Here is a 21,039-nt window from a genome sequence, read left to right as displayed (position 1 = left end):
TCTTGTTGAAAAATGTTCAGTAGTAAATTGCTATTTTAATTATGTATGTTGAGAAAGAACTGTAGGAAGCATAGGGCAAAACATAGAAGTGAGACTAAAGACAAGTAAAAAATTGTTATCATAAAGTTTTTTTATATGACATGATAAAAAGTTTAGTGTTTACCCAAATATCAGACAATTTTACACAGGAAGAACCTTGGCATAGAATTATAGCATAAGAAACAAACTAGCCTGGGAATAAAGCAAGAAAAACAGATTTTAACTGGAAAGAGATAGAAATCAAGAAAGCCATCAGTTGAGCAACCTACTAGAGCAGTAGTTCTCAGCATTCCTAATGTTGCAACCCTCTAATGTGGTTCCTTATGTTGTGGTGATCTCAAAGCATAAAATTATTTTCCTTGCTAAATAATAACTTTAATTTTGCTACTGTTATAAATTCTAACATAAATATCTATTATGTAGGATAGTATTGGGTAGCAATTTGGGGGTAAATCTACCCTCAAAGGGCTTGCAGCCCACAGGTTGAGAACTGCAGCACTAGAGAGATGGTGTTAGTTCTAGCATTCAAGCAGAGCATATAAGAAGAGTTGGGAATAAAAGGGCAAACTCTGTCTTGAGGAGTCGCTGATGGTGGTTTCTGGGAAAGGGATAGTCACTGGCATTTGAGAATAGAGTCACATCCAGACTACTATGGGAAGCTCTGATTATTGGATTCAATAGATTAAATATTTAAAAGGAGGTTATTACCTTGGGAGAGGGGATATGCAGAAATTCCTGGGGAAGTTAGAAGTAGAAAGTAAAAAGTTCTCAAAGAAATTAAAAGGTGTTCATTTTGAAAACTCCATTACCAAAGATGAATAAATAAGAAAGTACATCATATTTGAAACATCTTACATTGAAACAAAGAGACCATTTTGAATAATATATTGTGGAGAATAGGGCAAAGAACATTCTGCAAACATATCTGGAGATGTAGGCATGGTGGGAAGAGTAGAATTGAGGGATGAATGCAAGGGAATGAACAACAGCTCTTAGCTTTGTGCTTGTTCATCTCTAGTATTCATTATTATTTTTACTTTTTTATTGGATATTTTCTTTATTTACATTGCTTTTATCTACAAGAAAGGAAACTCCACTTTTGAACAAGGAGAGAATTCATACTAGTCTTGAGATGATGGGTGCAAGAAACTATATACTGTATAGACCATTACTGTCATGCATTCTCTAACAATACAGAATGATCTCAAAGGAATGGGACTCTTACCTAAAGATCACACTCTTAGGATGTTGTAGCATCTGGTACTTTGCTAGAAATCCAAGAGTATCTGTTGAAATGAATTTGACAATGGTAAGATCAACCTCAAACAGCTGTTTTAACAGAAGAATGCAGAACAAATTGTCCAAAGTGGAGTGGAGAAGAGCCCTAAAAACAAGACTGAAAAAGAATGCAATATTTTTTGTTGTTGTTGTTGCTACCCTTAAAGAAATTTTGAAACCATGGCAGCTTGACCTCACTCCCACCAGATCCTTCTCTTGCAACACACAGGTACACACAACAAATAACCCTCTATTAAAAACCTTCCACAGTTGAATTATGTCAAGATGTACTCCAAAATTATATTTTCTCCTTACTATATTTGAAAGCAAATTGCTTACTTTTCCTTTACTTTTCTGTTATCTAAAAATGCTTTCTACTTCCATTATTCTAATCTCTTGATATTACATTCCTTGTGCTGTTTCCTCCAATGTCATCTTAGTAATTTCCTGACTCATAATGGAAAGAAACTCTAGTCATGCTCTTAGATCTAAGAGTACATGCTATTAAATGTCTAAAAATGTCTGTACAATCAGGTTCTCAAGAAGGTTGAATCCCAGACTTTAAAAAACACTCATGGACTTCACACTATGCTTTGCAAAGCCTCCAAACTATTCAAAGCAACCACTAATTGAGGAGTATCAAATATAGAAGATGAAAATGCATACTAACCTTTACAAATATGTGTCCCTCTTTGAACTGTTAAAAGCAGAGGGGCACATAATACATAGGGAGGCCATTTCTAGAAGCAATGAACAAGAAAGTTATAATCCTAAATTAAAACTTGTTCAAAGTTTCTTTGCAATCCAGAAAAGAAAAACGAAACCCTAGAGAGGTCTTCAAACTGACTGTTTATGGACAACGAAGAAATGAGAATGTATAGACAAAAATTGATAGCACTATTAATGGCACAAAAGTATATGAAAGGGTATAAAATTTTCAATCTTCATCAATAAAAGTTAAACCTCAATGTATAGTATGTGTTTAAAAGGAAGAGCAATATATTTTGAGGTTTAACTCAATGCAATGTAAAATATTTGAAAAATATAACTATAATAAAGGATTACCATGAACAAGTCTATAATATTAATTGCCTTGGATTTTTGTATCTTAAGTACTACAAAATACTATTGTTTTTTTCCATAGAGTCTCATCAGTTTACATTCTATTGTAAGTACAAAATTTAGGGCTATAGCTACAGAGCTATAGCTACAGAACATGTAAAAGGAAAAACTAAAATGTTTTCATTTGTCAAAAGGAAAACAGGAAAAAAGAAAAAATAAAATGGAAAACTGACCATAAGCAGAAAAATATAGTCATGGCAGACTTAAAATGTCAATCAATATATTTTCTGATGTAACCAAACAAAACTTAAATTTTTAAGAAATAGACTGCCAAACTATATAAGATTTCAAACTTAGGTATATTTTATTTACAAATAATATACCTTAAGCTTAGGAACAGCAAAATTCACTGGAAAAGGACAGAATATGGATTTATCCTCCTTACTGATAATTATAATAAGGAAGGAGGTCCGGAAGGACATAGTTGGGCCCCTGGATGTTCTTTCTGCAGAATGAATTGATATGGTTTTGTGGGACCCCATTTAGTCTCTGAACATTTTTGTTTAAAGGTGAGTTTGATGTGAGCACTTGTCTTTCTTCCCACTAGTAAGGCCTATCTTGCACACATGTGAGCTATGATGTCATCTGGACCCCTACCAGAGGCTACCCCTATCACTTTCGAGGTTTTTCATTTAATTTATTACTATTGATTTTTATTATCTTTTCAATTATTAAGAATGTTGACTTTGCATATAATTGTGGTCTAATGAAGGTCACCTTAAAATATTTTTAATAATTTTTAATTTAATTTTTTATTATCATTCTTTTTCTTTTTATTAGATATTTTCTTCATTTACATTTAAAATGCTATCCCCTTACCTAGTTTCCTCTCTGAAAATCCCCTTTACAGTCCCCCTCTCTCTCTGCTCCCCAACCCACCCACTCCTGCTTCCTGACCCTGGCATTCCCCTATACTGGGGCTTAGAATCTTTACCTCTCACAATCCCACATTTCTTATCAGTAACATGGAATTAAAATTGGTTTTCTTTTGGACAGATGTTTTAAGGATTAAATAATGTCAGTAAGGCTTGAGCACACTGCTCAGCACTTGGCTCCATAATAGCTATTTATGGTTTTCTTTTTTCTTTTTATTGGTTATTTTATTTATTTACATTTCAAATGTTAACCCACTTCCCAATTTCCCCTCTGGAAACCCCCTAACGCATCTCCCCTCCCCTCTGTTCCTATGAAGGAGCTCACCCACCCATTCCTTTCTCACCACCCTATTATCCCCTACATTAGGGCATCAAGTCTCTACAGGACAAAGAGCCTCTCCTATTGATGCTGGATAAGGCAGTCTTCTGTTACATATGCAGCTGGAGCCATGGGTCCCTCCATGTGTAATATTTGGTTGGTGGTTTAGTCCCTGGGAGCTCTGGGGTTCTGGTTTGTTGATATTGTTGTTCTTCCTATGGTGTTATCCCCTTCAGCTCCTTCATTCTTTCCCCTAACTCCTCCATTGGAATCCCTAATGCTCAATCTGATGATTGTCTGTGAGGGTCCATTTCTGTATTTGTTAGTCTCTGGCAGAGAATCTCATTGGATAGTCATACCAGGTTCCTGTCACCATGCACTTCTGGGCATCAGCAATAGTGTCTGGGTTTGGTGTCTGCAGATGGGATGGATTCATAAGTAGGGCAGGAGGGGTAAGTCTATGGATGGCCTTTCCTTCAGTATTTTCTCTACTCTTTGTCTCTGCATTTCCTTTTGACAGGGACAATTCTGTGTTAATACTTTTGAGATTGGTGGGTGGACCCATCCCTCATACTGTAGTATGTAGCTTCTAAACTTCAAATCTGTATGTTTCCCACGTTCTGTCTTAATCACTCACAGATCTTCCTAGGATATCTTAACTATTCCTCATTTATAGTTTTGAATGGTCTTATTTGTATTTGTCTTTATTCCTAATTTCTATAGCAATTTGTTTACATGGTATTTCCCTGAATAAATATTGTGTCAACAGATAAACCACTCTGAACCTAATTATTTTCTTCATAGGCAAAATCAGGGTTTGTTAATTAATCAACCTAACAACTGAATCAGATATTTTGACTTGATATAAAAAGAGCTAGTCAAGGTAAGGACCACCAGTTCCTTCTCTATATTATTGGGGTTACAGTAAATACATCTTTCATGGTTCCAAATGTGGTATAACTTGACCATTTGTTTACTAAGTGAGCAGAAGGGCTGTAGTAAGAACACTAAACTGTTTTTACAAAATCCAGCCCCAGAGCAATTCACTCTCCCTCACCAATTACATCATCCTAATATTAAGGACAGGACACATCTCAACAGATGCATTGGGTATGATCCAAGAACAATATAGTTGAGGGCAGAAGGTAATAACAAAAACAAAAGCCTTAGAGAAAGCAGCATCCAACAGGACTGTCATCATGTTGACTTTGGTGTCTCTTTCATTCTAAGTTACTTTCACAGTGTGGAGGACAAAGCCATTGTTACCTTTCATGAGATTTTTTTTTTTCAGTTGATCTGGTGTAAGATGTTCCAGGGACTGTGTACTTGACATTTTCTGCCTACAACCAGTTTTATATACACATCAGAGAATATACACAGAAAGTCCTTCAGTCAGCATCACAGACACAGGCTGTCATTTGTCATAATTTGTCTTTCTTGATTATTTTAACCACAAGACCTAAAGTAAAATTTTCATTGAATTAAATTTAATTGAAGAATTTGAGTTATGGCCACGGAAGGACAGAATTTGGCAAAGCATTTAAAGACTCTCAGATCTCTCAACACCTTCTGAATTCTAATTAGGAAAATAGAAATTGGTTTCTCTGTCAGAGCACTCTGCCCCAAAGACAAGGCTCTACCACTAAAATTAAAAGGAACAAAATCAGCAAACCTGAGCCACGAGGGTTTCTAATATGAAAATTCTTTATTAAAGGATTGCTGCTTCTCATGTTGCTCTGTTTTTATCCCCAAATGAAAGAAAATAATGAGAACTATTTTTCAAAGGGAGAAAACAAAGATGTCTATATATAAATGCTATATATAGGTACACATATATGGGATTTGATTAGATTACAAATTTTCACTTTAGAAATACTAGTGAGGTCTATTATAATTAGGTACAAAATTAAAAGCATTTTATTAACCAAACAGTAGCTCCAGATGCTCAGTGTTATGCTTTGTTTTAGCTTTGTTTTTCATTCCACTTATATGCATGCTGTTTATGATGCACCAATTAAACCATTGATGGGTGAAGTTTAGGAAGTGGAAGGTCAAATTTTACATCTTTCCTTTTCAAGTAGAGTTCATGAACCAGCCACATTAACAGTTAGATTCTTTCTATATGACATCTTAACTGTTGAATCTAACCAAGTGTGTGTTAAGAGAATTATTTAGAGTGTTGTAATGAAATGAGAATAAAGATGATGCCTATGACCCTTGATGTTCTTTCTTTGGGTTGCAGGAGGAAATCCATCTCTTGTGGGAGTTGGTGTGGGTCTCTCTTGGATCTGTTATTCTTAGGGAATTGTGTAAGTTGAGGGCCATGACTGTCCTTGCTGGGAGTAGAGGAAATTTTTATTGTATCTTTGCATCTCTCATGCCTGGTGCATAGGAGTTCTTGACTGTGATTCCATAAATAAATCTTACTCAGAGATACCTTCTTCAGGTGTGCTTCCTATTCTAATATGCTTGTGTTGCATATTTTTCTCTCCATCACCGTGAGCTCATGGTTGCATGAGTACTTCGCCTGCAGATATATGAATGAGGTCATCTAAGGTGGTCTGCACTCTATGACCAGTTCTTTGCCTACTTTGATATTTTCTCATGATTTAGCCTTGATATAAAGAAAAAGAGCAGCAATCCTCCAAAATTCTTAGGGTACTGTGCATGTTTTAGTTCTCAACTTCTAAACTAGTTTTGTGATCTTCCTGTTCTAACATCTCAAGTATTCTTTAGGGCCATCTTTACGTTTTCATACTATATATAAATTTTATGACACTTCTGACATTTTATGAGGATGAATGAACAATTAACTCACTCAAATCTGATCATTTATCTTCCTAGCTATGCCCTGTCTAGCAGAGTTCCTTATATATAAGTATTCAGTGAGTTGCTTATAGAAGAGCTGAGCAGATAGATCAAATCTGTATCCAAAAAAAAAAAGAATTGAAGGACAACTGAAATGGCACAAATAATTTTTTGGAGTCAGTAAATAAGAGCAATGATTTAGGAACTCTTGCATGAAAATATTACCCAGTGGAGATAAAGGACAGAAAGGCATAATTCCATAAATAATATCTTGCTTCAACTAAGGTAAACAACATAATGTACTAAGTTAGCCACTCATGCTCTAGGAGTAGCAGAAGGTGGAAATAGAAAAGTCTATTTTATCTAAGAAATAAGAATTAAAATAATAAATTAATCATTAATTTTGCATATAGAAACTCAGTAGCCCTTATCATTTAAAATGCAATAATCTCTCAAGACCTGTGGCTAACTCAAGAAAACATGTAAGTCAACATAAAACTTTATTATTTCTTTCTGATTGTTTAAGATTTCTTTAATATCGTTATTCACAGAGAAATGGTTAAACATGAAAACATATCCTTGTTCCTAATAGTTGTCTGATTCATAAACTAGAGAAATCCCTTTTTCCAGATACATATGATTACACAAATTGATAAATGTAGTTATTCTACTTACTTAAAGTTTAATATTTAGAAGCATAAAGAAATAACTAGGGGTGTTTAATAAACCCAGTAACGATGCTAGTCACTGGTACAAAGTCAATTTTACAGAGAGAGTGAACAAATAAATATTTTCCACCATTTTCATTTCCACATAGTTTGTCAGTATCTTGTAAACATGAATATCAGCTGAGAATCTTGGCTCATGGGGCTACAATGAAGGGCATTCTGTTTTCTAAAGCATTCATTTAGGAGGTCTATATACTAGTAAATATGCAGATTGGAAAGTAAAATGATCCTTTATTTCTAAATCCTCATTTCATTTCAGTCTCATAGGAGGAACAGAATTAGAATCATCTTTTGTGTAGTGATGGAGGGTGAGGGTTCACATGATTCCTGCAATGGCCCTCCCTTATGCACACACATTTTGCTTTACTTTGGCACCAATGGTTATCTTCTAAATAGGCAACCATTGTCTCTGTACTGGCTGGTTTTGTGTGTCAACTTGACACAAGTGAGAGTTATCATAGAGAAAGGAACCTCCCTTGAGGAAATGCCTCCATGAGATCCAGTTGTAAGGAATTTTCTCAATTAGTGATCAAGGGGGGAGGGCACGTTGTGGGTGATGCCATCACTGAGCTAGTTCTATAAGAAAGCAATCTGGGCAAGCCAGGGGAAGCAAGCCTGTAAGTAACATCCTTCCATGCCCTCTGCTTCCTGACCTACTTGAGTTTCAGTCCTGAGTTCCTTTGGTGATGAACAGCAGTGTGGAAGTGTAAGCTGAATAAATCCTTTCCTTCCTAACTTGCTCTTCGGTCATGATGTTTTGGGCAGGAATACAAACCGTAACTAAGACAAACTCTTTCCCATTTAGGAGCATGTGGTCATATTTTGAAAGCTTTATAATATATCATCAATATAAAACATGGCATTTCAGAACCTTGAGGTGATAAACACAGACGACAGCCAGATGATTTTTATTATGTATTTCTCATGGTCATCATAAGAATGTTTCTTATCTTTTGCAGATAAAGACAATAATGAAAGGTTAAACAAGCAGATGTTCAGAGCTCATGTTACAACCAGAACTTGAACTCAGTATGTTCACAACCAAGTCCATGCAATTAACCTCAATGGTGCTTCTACTCTCTAAAAATCTTCAGAGACATTTTTTGAGGAGTATGAAATATATTTGTGTAAGTACATAGTCCATAGTCTCAATAATTCAGAAGTATCAATTGGATCTTCATCGGATACTGTATTCCTGATTAATTTGCATTTATGTTATCACAAGTTATTTATTGACCAGAATGGCCAGTCATTCTGAGAAGTACTAGCACGGAGCAAAAACTAATCATACAAAAGTAGTGTTTCTAGAATATTCATTTCAGTGAGAAGAGAAAAATGCTAAAGATAAATGTGATTTAAAAATTAAAGCAGGGCATAATTTTAGACTATGCATGCAAGGGGACTAGGGGATGCATTTTAGACTAGAGGGGGTGGGTGAAGAATTTAAGAAAGCAACATTTAATTCACCCTCTAAGCAAGGTAATGGAGAGAACATTGTCTGACATGTGACAAGTAGCAATTTTTAGTTTATGGGTTGCTGGTTGAGATATACAAGCAAGATGTGTCTGGTTTGGGGCAGAAGAATAGCAACAGTAGTAGGAAGACAGAGAGAGAATGGGACCATAATAGATAGAACTGGAACAGCTATATGACTTAGAACAGAGGATTAAAATGATATGAGATTTTGGGGGGTGGGATCATTGCCAACCAAAAACAAAACTAGGGGTGTGGGAAAGAATAAGAGGCAGTGAGTCAGGAGGCCATAGCAACAGCAAAGGCAGAGCAGAGAGTCTCTTGTTGCCATCACAAAGAGATGCTAATGACTCAGTGAGAATGTTACAGATTCTCACACATACAGGGTGTGAGTCTGAATGTATTTTAAGGATGGATAGAAAAGAGCAGATTTGGGGTAGTAGAATCTATTGAGTCAGTAGCTGACAGTGTCTCATCTTCTGAATCCTAAGAATTAATAAAAGATTGCCATTCATGCATTGTGAGATGCGGCTGGCAGAAGAAAGGAAAAAGTCAACAAGACTGCAAAAATGTTCACTGTTTATTTTTATTATATATGTTTACATATGAGTATATATATCAAGATCACAGTAACTATTGATCCTGCCAAGGCAGTTATCAAGAAGGTAGCACAATATATGCCAGATTAAGTGATAGACATTTGAAATCTTACAGCTTGAAAATGGCCTTTTAGGTTCCAATAGAGAAGAGGTGCTGGAAATGTATTAAACTAGGGTAGACTTGGGAGAAGTTAATAAAATGAAAACCATTACAAAAACATGTCAAGAAAGAGGCAGTGGTTAGCCCTGTCAGGTCCTGCCAGTTGCTAAGGATGAGAAACATAGCAAAACACTGAAATGGATTCCGATGATCACTAGAGTCCTTGATAGGTGATTTCATCCAGCCATTGGCTACTAAGCCTAAGAAGGAAGCATGCACATAGAACAATAGTTACTTTCCTTTTCAGTTTTGAGATAAGGTCTTTCTGTGTAGTCCTGGCCATCTTGAAACTCATTATGTAAGCCAGGCTGGTCATGAGCTCACAGAGATACATCTGGTTCTGCCTCCAAAGTAATTTCTTTCTTAATGTATTTATAAAAATACATCTGCGACTCTTACAAAAAGGTGTTTCGTGTTGTATACTTTACCTGTTCAGAAAAAAATTCTATTAAACACCAAGTTGAAATTTTTCTAGAGTTCTATTCTAGGATGCCCATTAATTGATGGAACCACTGAAATAGTAATCATTATTATTAAAAAATTATCCAGTTTTGAGCTTTGAATTCAAAATGTCCTCCCCAGGTTCTTTTTTAAATAATTACTCTTGAGTTTGTGGCACTATTTAGTATACTCTTGGAGGTAGAGAATTGGCTGTCAGAAATAGTTCCTCAAGGACAAGAATTTGGAGACTATAATAGGCTCCTTGTTGCACTAGCAATCTGATGACTCCTAGTACACAGTGATGTGAATAGAGTTCACCAAATGCTGCCGCAGAAATGAATTGGGCAGCCCCATTGTGCATAACTTCCCACTGCTATTGGCTACCACCCTCTGAACCAGTGAGCTAAAGGAAATCTTTGATGCAGTGAGTTCTTTCTGTCAGAGATTTTTAATGCTGGCACAAAAGTGACTGATGAGATTGGAGCATTCACTATAATGTCAACTACTCAGGAGGCTAATACAGAGGGAGTACCAGCTTAAGGTCTTCATGGGATATACTGTGAATTCAAGGAAACCTTGGGAAATTTAATAATGATTCCTACTCAGAATAAAATTTGAGAACAGGGCTGAAAATTTAACTGGGTGACAGCACTGACTTAGTAAGTATATGATCCTGACTTCAATCCTAAATATCCCAGAAAAGAGGTGATGATTCTATCATGCAAAAGGAACAATAATGTATTTGACATTAGAGTCTTAAACTCTGTTCATTTTTAATTTGATGATCTATTTTGTTATTTATTTACTTTTATTAGATATAAAAAAGGTTAGACCATAAATGAAAATAAACTAAACATGAAGAAGCAGTGTTTTAAAAAAATATATTTCAGAAAGAGACCTGAGTTTTTTTTTCAAGGGTTAAAATTGCATTGTCCCTCAACAAGTAAAAATATAATTTAAAATGAAAGAAATGTATATGAATTCTGTATTATGTTTATTCTTGTATAGGGCTCATAAAGATTTCATAACTGTAAATAAGTTATGTAAATCTAGAATATTATGTACAAACATAGTATACACATGGTATATAATATCTGTATATGAAGATATATAACACGTACAGAATAGATCCAGTATAAGCCAACATATGGAAGGCATGTTATATAGTGTAAATACATGGTATTTTTAATATCTTTTATCATATTTTTATTTTTACATACACTTAACTCAAAGTAGTACAGAAAATATTTTTAGAATATTGTGTATAGATACACAGGTAGAATACATGGGAGTGTAGATACTACTGGAATTTGAGAAAGGGCACAAGATACCATAGAGCTAGTGCAATGAGCCATTGTGGACTTCCTGCTGTAGGTACAGAAACCCAGCTCAGATCCTCTGCAAATGTAGTTTACATGTTCCTATTCCCTGCTCCCCCCCCCCAAAAAAAAACAGCCTTAGGAATATCTTTCCTAGTTCCATCTGTAAAAATTTCAGTCCCATATTTGAGAACAGTACAATTCACACTTTGAAACAATTTAGGCATGAGTTTTCTGTCTCTATTCTTTCTGCATCCCATGGACTGCTTGAGTCTAGTTCCATGGGAAAGATTCCCAAATGTTATTATTTTGTTGGAAGAAGCAAGAGAGAAAGGAATGTCTTGGATTACTTCTTTAGAGCATACTTAGGCCAGATTTCTTTCTTTTCATATCCTTTTCTGCCTCCAGTATTAGTGTGGTCCTTTAAACAAGACCTAGAGCTATTCATTGCTAAATGATTCACCAATGAAAGATTTTCTTACATTTCTTTCTTTTAAAAAATTTTCTGATTTAAAGAAAAAGAAACGAGAAAATATCTTTAGAAATATTGTATCAATGGAAAAATAACAAATATGATCTTTACAAACATTTGAAAAATAGGTAAATTTTACATGAAGCATGTTATATTTAAAGGCATATTACTTTTAAATACAATTTTATCCTTCTCTCTCTTCTATTTTTTCCCTCAAATGAAGCAATTTATTTGAAAAAAATGTTCCCACTGTCAAATCACCATTTTAATAGATGGTTCATGGCTCTTCTGGTAATTTCTAAAAAACAAAAACAAAAACAAACAAAAATCAAAAAACAAAACAAAAACCCCACTTTTGTTTGCTTAACTCCTTTAGAGTGTTATGTATCCTTTAGTGTACAGTATTTAATATCTGCCTTTGGGGGACCTGAACTTCCCACTTTGCATGATTCTGCTATGTTAGTTTATGAATAATTCTTTTCTTCCCATGTCTCATCAAAGCTCATTTTGAAGGAATTCTCTTCTGTTCCTTTAACAGAAAGTTTTTGCCTGGAGCTACCTGTGATGTTGCCTTTCACTTTGTTTTGTTGTGTTTAGATTTGAAGACAGTTCTAAACTGAGTTCACCTTTTGCCCTATCAAAAATGTTCCTAAATAAGATATATTCTGGCACCTTGCTGTCTATCTCTGACTTTTCTCTGACAGACCAATTAATACGTTGCAATTCTCCTTAAACAAAGCATGTTTGTGGAAATGCAGATAATTAAAATCAGATATTTTAAATACAGATATTTTAAGTTTAAATAGAAAACACTTTCTAAGTTCCTATTGACATGGACTATTCTTTTTTAAAGTAATTTTATGAATTTTTCTTCAGCTATTAAAAATTAAAGTATTGTAAAGACATACATACTCTGATTTGTTTTACATTCTCTTTTTGTCATGGGTTTTAAGCTGAACTCTGGCAAAGTTTGGGTGGTTCCTTTCACATGGCTTGTACATGTGATGTGTTAGACTTCTGTCAACATAGTAGGAATGTACCATCAACACTTCAGCCCTCCAGGCACTTGTACATCAATTGTTTACAGAAGTGAGCTGGACCAGCAAGAATTTAAAGTGTCTTGAAATCATTACATGATTTTATTTCCTTGAGTTCTATGTCACCCAGAAAAGTTTCTCTGAAGAACCCATTATATTCTCTTCCCCTGGTACTGATCAAGGAAAGCAAAAATAGAAGCTCTATGGGAGTGCAGTGTTGATTCAAAGACCAGGCATTGTTTAGAAGCGAATTCCTGGAAATGGCTGCATAGCACAAGCATTTGCTCAGACCAGATACACAATGCCAATTGTTTGCCTGCAAGTCTAGTGCTTTTTTAAAAAGTCCCCTTCTCAACGAATACACTCTCAGGAGAATGCTGTGAGGTTATTTCTCTAGGTGATAAGCATGTGGACTGTACTTTCAATAAGTAAATAAAAGTTGATGTAAGCTATTTAACCCAAACAACACAGTTAATAACACAAATGATTGGGTTTTATGTAATAGTTAAATGAGGTAGGAATATCAACTCTTTTCTTGAAAACATTCATAAGTACAACATGGGCATTCATTGTATTTTGATATATATTTTAAAAATAAACTGTGTGCTTCCTGAATGTGATGTATGAAAAAATTAAGTATGGGTTGATAAGATGTTTCAGATTTGCCTTGTTTGTATAAAGATGCCTGAGTACAGAGAAAGCTTGTATCTATAGTCATTTTAATTCTATGCTCACATGTGGATTTTGAAGAATTTTATAGTGAAACATACTATGATGCTACTGATCTTTTCTCCTTAGTCAGTTGGTATTCTAAGAAAGTCTTCAACACTTTTCCTCACTAGCTATCAATTTCAAATCAGTACTAGTAAAATCAATATCACCTTCATTCCACATGTTGCCAATACTATCCTGTGACCCTTTCATTTTTATTTTATAATTTGAATGTTGGTAAAGCCAAAGTATAAAGGGAGGACAATAATAATCAGAACAACAAATGCACTAAATAAAGATAGAATACTAAAAGCAGTAAGGGAAAAAGGTCACGTAACATATAAAGGCAAGCCTATCAGAATACACCAGATTTTTCACCAGAGACTATGAAAGCCAGAAGAGCCTGGACAGATGTTATACAGACACTAAGAGAACACAAATTCCAGCCCAGGCTACTATACCCAGCCAACTCTCAATTACCATAGATGGAGAAACCAAAATATTCCACGACAAAACCAAATTCACGCATTATCTTTCCAAGAACCCAGCTCTTCAAAGGATAATAACAGAAAAAACCAATGCAAGGACAGGAACCATGCCCTAGAAAAAGCAAGAAGGTAATTCCTCAACAAACCTAAAAGAAGACAACCACAAAAACAGAATGCTAACTTTAACAACAAAAATAACAGGAAGCAACAATTACTTTTCCTTAATATCTCTTAATATCAATGGACTCAACTCCCCAGGAAAAAGACATAGACTAACAAACTGGCTACACAAACAAGACCCAACATTTTACTGCTTACAGGAAACTCATCTCAGAGAAAAAGATAGACAATACCTCAGAATAAAAGGCTGGAAAACAATTTTCCAAACAAATGGTATGAAGAAATAAGCTGGAGTAGCCATTCTAATATCTAATAAGATTGACATCCAACCCAAAGTCATCAAAAAAGACAAGGAGGGTCACTTCATACTCATCAAAGGTAAAATCCTCCAAGAGGAATTATCAATTCTGAATATCTATGCTCCAAATACAAGGACAGCCACATTCATTAAAGAAACTTCAGTAAATCTCAAAGCACACATTGCACCTCACAAAATAATAGTGGGAGAATTCAACACATCACTTTCACCAATGGACAGATCATGTAAACAGAAACTAAACAGGGACACAGTGAAACTAACAGAACTGATGAAACAAATGGACTAAACAGATATCTACAGAACATTCTATCCTAAAACAAAAGGATATACCTTCTTCTCAGCACCTCATGGTACCTTCTCCAAAATTGACCACATAATTGGTCACAAAACTAGCCTCAACAGATACAAAAATATTGAAATGGTCCCATGCACCCTATCAGATCACCATGGACTAAGGCTGATCTTCAATAACAAAATAACTAATAGAAAGCCAACATTCACGTGGAAACTGAACAACACTCTTCTCAATGACACCTTGGTCAAGGAAGGAATAAAGAAAGAAATTAAGGACTTTTTAGAGTTCAATGAAAATGAAGCCACAACATACACAAACTTATGGGACACAATGAAAGTATTTCTAAGAGGAAAACTCATAGCTCTGAGTGCCTCCAAAAAGAAATTAGAGAGAGCACACATTAGTGCTTGACAACACACCTAAAAGCTCTAGAACAAAAGGAAGTAAATTCACCCAAGAGGAGTAGACAGCAGGAAATAATCAAACTCAGGGGCGAAATCAACTGAGCAGAAACAAGAAGAAATATTCAAAGAATCAACCAATCGAGGAGCTGGTTCTTTGAGAAAATCAACAAGATAGACAAACCCTTAGCCAGACACACTAGAGGGCACAGTGAAAGCATTCTAATTAACAAAACCAGAAATGAAAAGGGAGACATAACAACAGATCCTGAAGAAATCCAAAACACCATCAGATCCTTCTACAAAAGGCTATACTCAACAAAACTGGAGAACCTGGATGAAATGGAGAAGTTTCTAGACAGATACCAGGTACCAAAGTTAAATCAAGATCAGGTTAATGATCTAAACAGCCCTATATCCCACAAAGAAATAGAAGCAGTCATTAATAGTCTCCCAACCAAAAAAAGCCCAGGACCAGATGGGCTTAGTGCAGAGTTCTATCAGACCTTCAAAGAAGATCTAATCCTAGTTCTTCACAAACTATTCCACAAAATAGAGACAGAAGGTAGTCTACCCAACTCATTCTATGAAGCCACAATTACTCTGATACCTAAACCACAAAAAGACCCTACAAAATAGAGAACTTCAGACCAATATCCCTTATGAGTATTGAAGCAAAAATCCTCAATAAAGTTCTTGCTAACTGAATCCAAGAACACATCAAAACAATCATCCATCCTGACCAAGTAGGTTTCATCCCAGGGATGCAGGGATTGTTCATTATATGGAAATCCATCAACGTAATTCAGTATATAAACAAACTCAAAGACAAAAACCACATGATCATCTCGTTAGATGCTGAGAAAGCATTTGACAAAATCCAACACCCATTCATGATAAAAGTCTTGGAAAGATCAGGAATTCAAGGCCCATACCTAAACATGATAAAAGCAAACTACAGCAAACCAGTAGCCAACATCAAAGTAAATGGTGAGAAGCTTGAAGCAGTCCCACTAAAATCAGGGACTAGACAAGGCTGTCCACTCTCCCCGTACCTATTCAACATTGTACTTGAAGTCCTAGCCAGAGCAATTCGAGAACAAAAGGAGATCAAGGGGATACAAATTGGAAAAGAAGAAGTCAAAATATCACTTTTTGCAGATGATATGATAGTATATATAAGTGACCCTAAAAATTCCACCAGAGAACTCCTAAGCCTGATAAACAGCTTCAATAAAGTAGCTGGATATAAAATTAACTCAAACAAGTCAATGGCATTTCTGTACACAAAGGATAAACAGGCTGAGAAAGAAATTAGGGAAACAACAGCCTTCTCAATAGTCACAAATAATATAAAATACCTTGGCATGACTCTAACTGAGGAAGTGAAAGATCTGTATGATAAGAACTTTATGTCTCTGAAGAAAGAAATTAAAGAAGATCTCAGAAGATGGAAAGATCTCCCATGCTCATGGATTGGCAGGATCAATATAGTAAAAATGGCTATCTTGCCAAAAGCAATCTACAGATTCAATGCAATCCCCATCAAAATTCCAACTCAATTCTTCAACGAATTAGAAAGGGCAATCGGCAGATTCATCTGGAATAACAAAAAACCTAGGATATCAAAAACTCTTCTCAAGGATAAAAGAACCTCTGGTGGGATCACCATGCCCAACCTAAAGCTGTACTGCAGAGCAATTGTAATAAAAACTGCATGGTACTGGTATAGTGACAGACAAGTAGACCAATGGACCAGAATTGAAGACCCAGAGATGAACCCACACACCTATGGTCACTTGATCTTTGACAAGAGAGCTAAAACTATCCAGTGGAAAAAAGACAGCATTTTCAACAAATGGTGCTGGCACAATTGGCTGTTATCATGTAGAAGATTGCAAATTGATCCATTTCTCTCTCCTTGTACTAAGGTCAAATCTAAGTGGATTAAGAAACTCCACATAAAACCAGCGACACTGAAATTTATAGAGGAGAAAGTAGGGAAAAGCCTCGAAGATATGGGTACAGGGGAAAAATTCCTGAATAGAACAGTAATGGCTTGTGTTGTAAGATTGAGTATGGATAAATGGGGCATCATAAAATTGCAAAACTTCTGCAAGGCAAAAGACACTGTCAATAAGACAAAAAGACCACCAACAGATTGGAAAAGGATCTTTACCTATCCCAAATCGGATAGGGGACTAATATCCAATATATATAAAGAACTCAAGAAGATGGACTCCATAAAATCAAATAACCCCATTAAAAATGGGGCTCAGAACTGAACAAAGAATTCTCACCTGAGGAATACCAAATGGCAGAGAAGCACCTAAAAAAATGTTCAACATCCTTAATCATCAGGGAAATGCAAATCAAAACAACCCTGAGATTCCACCTCACACCAGTCAGAATGGCCAAGATGAAAAATTCAGGTGACAGCAGATGCTGGTGAGGATGTGAAGAAAGAGGAACACTCCTCCATTGTTGGTGGGATTGCAACCTTGTAAAACATCTCTGGAAATCAGTCTGGCGGTTCCTCAGAAAATTGGACATAGTACTACAGGAGGATCCAGCAACACCTCTGCTGGGCATATATCCAGAAGATGTCCCAACCGGTAAGAAGGACACATGCTCCACTATGTTCATAGCAGCCTTATTTATAATAGCCAGAAGCTGGAAAGAACCCAGATGCCCCTCAACAGAAGAATGAATACAGAAAAGGTGGTACATTTACACAATGGAGTACTACTCAGCCTTTAAAAAAGAATGAATTTATAAAATTCCTAGGCAAATGGATGGACCTGGAGGGCATCATCCTGAGTGAGGTAATACAATCACAAAGGTACTCACACAATATGTACTCACTGATAAGTGGATAATAGCCCATAAACTTAGGATACCCAAGATATAAGATACAATTTGCTAAACGCATGAAACTGAAGAAGAACGAAGACCAAAGTGTGGACACTTTACCCCTTCTTAGTATTGGGAACAAAACACCCATGGAAGGAGTTACAGAGCCAAAATTTGGAGCTGTGACAAAAGGATGGACCATCTAGTGATTGCCATATCCAGGGTTCCATCCCATGATCAGCTTCCAAACACTGACACCATTGCATACACTAGCAAGATTTTGCTGAAAGGACCCAGATAGAGCTTTCTCTTGTGAGACTATGCCAGGGCCTAGCAAACACAGAAGTGGATGCTCACAGTCAGCTATTGAATGGATCACAGTGCCCCCAATGGGGGAGTTAGAGAAAGCACCCAAGGAACTAAAGGGAACTGCAACCCTATAAGTGGAACAACAATATGAACTAACCAGTACCCTGGAGCTCTTGTCTCTAGCTGCATATGTTTCAAAAGATTGCCTAGTAGGGCATCACTGGAAAGAGAGGCCCATTGGACTTGCAAACTTTATATGCCCCAGTACAGGGGAATGCCAGGGCCAAAAAGGGGGAGTGAGTGGGTAGGGGAGTGGGGGGGGTGGGTATGGGAGACTTTTGGGATAGCATTGGAAATGTAAATGAGGAAATACCTAATTATAAAAAATGAAAAAAAAAAAAGAAGACCCATGTGAAAGAGTTGTTCAACTCTCAAGTTGGTCATGAGCCACAGGGTTGAGATACACAACTTGTTATATATATATATATATATATATATATATATATATATATATATATATATATATATATATATGCCAATATGCCACAAAATATGCCCAGTAGTTCAAAGGTGACACAAATTTTATAGGTGTCACAAACTCCTTTTTTAAAATTTTTTAATTTTTTAATTTTTAATTTTTTAACTCACTCAAAAGGAATGAATTCATACTTGATATTGAAATATTTTTCTAAAGCCATCACTAGGAAAGATGTTCTCTTGCCTCAATCTGAATAGTCATGAGATTAAAGGCATACATCACCATGTCTGGCATTAGTAGTAATTCTTGGTTAAAATCATATGTACTGTCTCTGACTTTGTATAATTTTGATGTTTGCTTTTTATTCCATAGCCATCATGTAAGACAAAAGGAACTTTAGAAAATTCATTTCCAATAAATCATTAAATATTAAGCAAGGTTATTCGTAATGATTCTGGGCCACTGTTAGAGCCTAGACATTAGAAAGGTTAAAATTTTTCTGTCCATTGGAAGTATAAAGCTTTGAAAACAACAGTAATTTTACAGTCAAATTGCAAGTACACTAACATAATTTTCTAATTTTAAAAGTAGTTGCATAGAAAATAAAATACTGAATTTGAAAAGCACCATAACATTGAATCACAAGATAAATTTTGCCAAATAAAGAAGCCAATCATACATTCCCTAAGGCCCAAAAATATCTTAAACACAACATAAAAAAAAAACCCTCGATCCTAGTCACTTGTTTTACATTTAGTTTGTCTCTGTACAGCAGCTATATATACACACATACACATATGCAGAAGCATGCATACATAAATACACATATCCATACACTTACACATGCACATACCTATACACATAGGAACACAAATGCACATGCACATAAACCCATGTACATGCACATAAATACATACACATGCACATAAATACATGCACATGCACATAAATACATACACATGCACATAAATACATGCAAATGCACATGCACATAAATACATACACATGCACATAAATACATGCAAATGCACATGCACATAAATACATACACATGCACATAAATACATGCACATGCACATAAATACATGCAAATGCACATGCACATAAATACATACACATGCACATAAATACATGCAAATGCACATGCACATAAATACATGCACATGCACATAAATACATGCACATGCACATGCACATAAATACATACACATGCACATAAATACATGCACATGCACATAAATACATGCAAATGCACATGCACATAAATACATACACATGCACATAAATACATGCAAATGCACATGCACATAAATACATACACATGCACATAAATACATGCAAATGCACATGCACATAAATACATGCACATGCACATAAATACATGCACATGCACATAAATACATGCAAATGCACATGCACATAAATACATGCACATGCACATGCTTATTTGAATTTCTCTACAAGTCCTGAGCATTAGGAAACTTGTCTTCCCAAATTCAGAAGTGGTGATGAAGGTTAACTTATGGAAACATTTACCTAGAAATGTGCTTAAGTTTCCTATACAGCAGGTTCAAGTCTGGCATATGTGTTTTGCTGTTTATTCAAATGATATATTCAGGATGTATAGAAAATTTTTATTTTCTATACATTCAGGATATATGGAAAATACGGGCAAAGATAAAGATAAAATGATATATGAACATTTTAGTCCTTGTTAATCCTTTTATATGTTTGCTCTTTTGCAAGTCATTTTCTATGCATGTCTGGTGGTTGGACAGGTGTGTGAATACAAGCATAGCTTCTTCATATTGTTATGTAGTCCCTCCTAAAGAAGACACTCTAGAGTAACCTACCCATTCAGAAAATAGTTTGAATTTTGAATTCAAAATTCATGTTTTAAATCATTTATTTTCATAAATATTCACTCTTGCATTAAAAGAAATAGTTCTCACAGCAGATATTCTTCATGGAAAGAGAATGACTAAAGTCACATGTAAATGGATTGCCATACACCTGCTAGCCTTTATTCTTCAGGAATAAGAAGTGTACTGAACCACAATAAACCCAACAAAGCTGATTTACAGTTAGTGCTTGCAGAAGATGTGTACATCTTTAAGAGCAGTGAGCACCACTCTGATACTTCAGAGCTTCCCAGCATCATCAGAGTGCTTGATGCAACAGTAAAATACAACATATCTTATCATGAACAAGGATCGGCATTATACAATTTATGTAATGTTTAGACATTGTCAAAGGAGGCAATAAAGAAAGGCTAAGTTTTATTGAACAAACCACTCAAAGTCACAGGAGGAATTTGTATCTGGAACCCAGATACCCCAATATCAATATCTGTGTTCTTATTTTTCATATTGCAGGTTTATTTATTAATTTTTTA

The 21,039-nt window shown here is 35.4% G+C and overlaps 1 pseudogene across 9 annotated transcripts in view; it reads left to right on the top strand.

The window, feature by feature from the left end:
* LOC115032127 (disks large homolog 2 pseudogene) overlaps positions 1-21,039 on the top strand; it is a 195,704-nt pseudogene that overhangs the window by 68,667 nt on the left and 105,998 nt on the right. For 7 of the 9 annotated variants that reach the window (XR_015048548.1, XR_015048547.1, XR_015048551.1 and 4 more), the window contains one exon: positions 8,129-8,296. The exons of the other annotated variants lie outside the window; for them this stretch is intronic. The product of XR_015048548.1 is annotated as a disks large homolog 2 pseudogene, transcript variant X2 (transcript). The remainder of the gene's footprint in view (positions 1-8,128; positions 8,297-21,039) is intronic. 9 annotated transcript variants of the gene reach the window in all.

This window comes from Mus caroli, unplaced genomic scaffold (genome assembly GCF_978045245.1).
Source record: "Mus caroli unplaced genomic scaffold, Mus_caroli_1 scaffold_9, whole genome shotgun sequence".
In the NCBI taxonomy this organism is placed as follows: Eukaryota; Metazoa; Chordata; class Mammalia; order Rodentia; family Muridae; genus Mus; species Mus caroli.
The sequence above is the reverse complement of the archived record's forward strand: the minus strand, read 5'-3'. Positions and strand labels throughout refer to the sequence as shown.